The sequence below is a fragment of the Ceratina calcarata genome, unplaced genomic scaffold, assembly GCF_001652005.2.
Source record: "Ceratina calcarata isolate Rehan_Ccalc_2016 unplaced genomic scaffold, ASM165200v1 scaffold12, whole genome shotgun sequence".
NCBI lineage: Eukaryota > Metazoa > Arthropoda > Insecta > Hymenoptera > Apidae > Ceratina > Ceratina calcarata.
The window spans coordinates 83,351-86,122 of record NW_017132978.1 but is presented as its reverse complement, the minus strand read 5'-3'; positions in this window follow the sequence as shown (position 1 = coordinate 86,122).

Here is a 2,772-nt window from a genome sequence, read left to right as displayed (position 1 = left end):
TAACAATAGGAATCTATAATAACAAATTGAACATGCTAGCATGGTTTAAGTGTATAGCCTATACATCCTTAAAGATTACAAGAATTCTGACAAAAGTGCAGTATTTCGTTTTACTCCGAATCGATACTAATTGACAGTACCAAACAACTGAATCCCAGAATATATAAAAATTTCTCTATCGTAGACACGAGCAAGGAATACCGCGTTGTGCGGAGTTTATGAAACGCGAAACGAGGTGAGCCGGTTGGTAAAAAAAAGTGAGTAGAAAGAGTCGGCGGGACGCATCGAAACAAACTTGGTCCGTTTCGGTCGAACTGGCTCGTCGCGAATTGAATTCCGGCTGCGAATAGAATTGAATTCAAGGGTCGCCGTCCTCTGGCCCGTGAGCTTCGATCTCGCTCCCATGGCCCTGCCGAAATCGCTCCGCTCTCGCCCCGGCCACTTTGTTCCGGTGTCCGCGGTATTTTCTGTCCCCTCCGAAAGGAAAAGTGATATCCCCGCCGGTGTGAAAAAAAGAGCGAGCGGAAAAACGGGAACACCGGCCGCGCATCCCAAACAAAGCTTTATCGGCTGCCTTTCGACTCGATCCCGACTCGTTCGCGTGGGCTGGCGACGTCAGGCTAGCTAAAGAAAAACTGTATGTGTCGCAATTCGACGCTCGTGCAAGCGAATAAACTAAGAAAGATATTTAAGCATGTAGCTCTTAACCGACGACGATGCCGAGCGTAAACGAGAAAAAAAAATAAAAAAATAAAAACCGATGGAAGGAGAACGGAAAAAGAATCTGTAATCGCAGTGATATCGTTAGATTAGATAGGTATATTATTGTACATACTATAATATTACGATGTTTAATAAATAAAGAAACGTTGAAAGAATGGGTACCGAGAGATGGGCGTCTGAAGATTTTTTCCCCTCGCCGCACGCGTGCCCACGTACCTGTTCCTTCGAGCCTCTCGTCCCTTTGTCGCGGCCTGTATCTTTGAGGCCGTCTCGCGAAAACGAGCGGATCCCGGAAGGCGGACTGGAGCATTTTTAGAGCTCGCCCTCCATCTCCGGCCACCTTTATTCAGACTTATTTCGAACCCGACTGAGATCCTTTATCGCGACCGCGCTACCCTTTGTCGATGATAAGTAACTAACGACCGTCAAAGGACCTCGTGACACCCTTCCATTCATGTCGCATTACGAATCGCATCGATACGCTCCGCGGGAATTCCGTGAATGGCTTTGTAATCAGACCCGACCCGGCAAACACCGACAACGAATTCTAGACTCCTATCAGCCAGCTCGACAATTATCTAATTTCTCGCGGTGAACGTTTTAGGAAGAGACGTTGAAATTCGACGAATAATTAAAGAAAGGTCACTTGTATTTTTCATAGAATTACTAACACGTGTGAGGAAATTAAAAAATAGATGAAGTCGAAAGGAAGAACAGAGTTGGGCTTAAAATACTATAAAAAACAGGTCGCAGGACTAAAATGTTTGACCTCAGAGTCACTCTTCCTGTAGTCGAATAAATCGTGTTTCGTCGAGCTCGCGTTTTTTTAACATCGATATTCAATCCTTATTCCGGTTTTAAATATAATTTTACATTCGCGAAATTAAATTTTTTTATCAAATGTTTTTCTATTTCGGTTTACTTCCGGCACGGACAGCCTGCGGTGAATTTCCATCGATCGGCTCGTTAATGGAAACTTCTATAACGACTAGAAAAAGTTGAGACTTTCATTAGCCCGAGCGGCGGTAGTTATACGTGACTGACTTGCAGCGTGGCCAATTAAAGGCTCAAGCATTTCGTCGGTGATAGCAGCAGCGTTACGTTTATAATCGCCCTGGTTATGCGCTCGACGCGATCAAACCACTTTTCGACGCGATCCTCCGTCATAATTGCGCTCGCACTCGCCGACAAACGTTTAAGCGCATTGTCTCCGAGGAGCCCGTCGTTTATCGGAGAAAGTGAACGCAATAAATCACACAGTAGAGCAACGTCGTTAAAAGCGCAACGTAGGAAACGGCAAACATTAAACCGGGGAAAAACGGGTTCTCGAAATAGTTAAATCCGTTTCGGTAAAATGTGAAACGCAATATTGTAGGAAAACAGTGAAAATTGTAGCTGGCGAACGCGTGTAGAAAACGCGGGAGCTCGTAAGCTCGCGGGGCTACGGGAATTGAAACTTTAAATGCGGCGATACGGTTCGCCAGTTCTTAATAACCGCGAACTGGCCGCGTTCCAAATTAAGGCTAATTGGCCGCGGACAGGACATCTTTTTCTAAGTTTCGAAAATCCGCCGCTGTTTTCGTAGCGTGGAAAAGCGTGGAAAACTGTGATTTCGTGCCAGCCCGAAAAAAACGGTAGGGGAAAATTGGTCGGCGAACAAAAAGACGGTAAGTACGTACCAACGAACCGGCGAAATTAACGCGTACCGGCGGGGCTCCGGAGAAGGAAAAAGAGGAAAAAAAATGTTTTTACTACACGCTCGATTCGGTTTACGCTTAAAAAACTTCGGACCGATCCCGAGATTTTCTCGAACGCGCGGAGCTCGTACTTACATACGTGCGTGTTTACGTGCCGCGCTCTTTGAAGCTCGAATTTCACGCGTTCATACACAATTGGTTGGCTGGCATTAAAACCGCGATCGAACTTTAATCCAAACACGGTCGCGTTCTTCGAATTAAACGCGAGGAGGTGAAAGGGAACGAGGATGGAGTAAAAAAAGATTACACCGGTGAAATTCACCGACCATTGTTCCCGTACAATTCCTGCCTT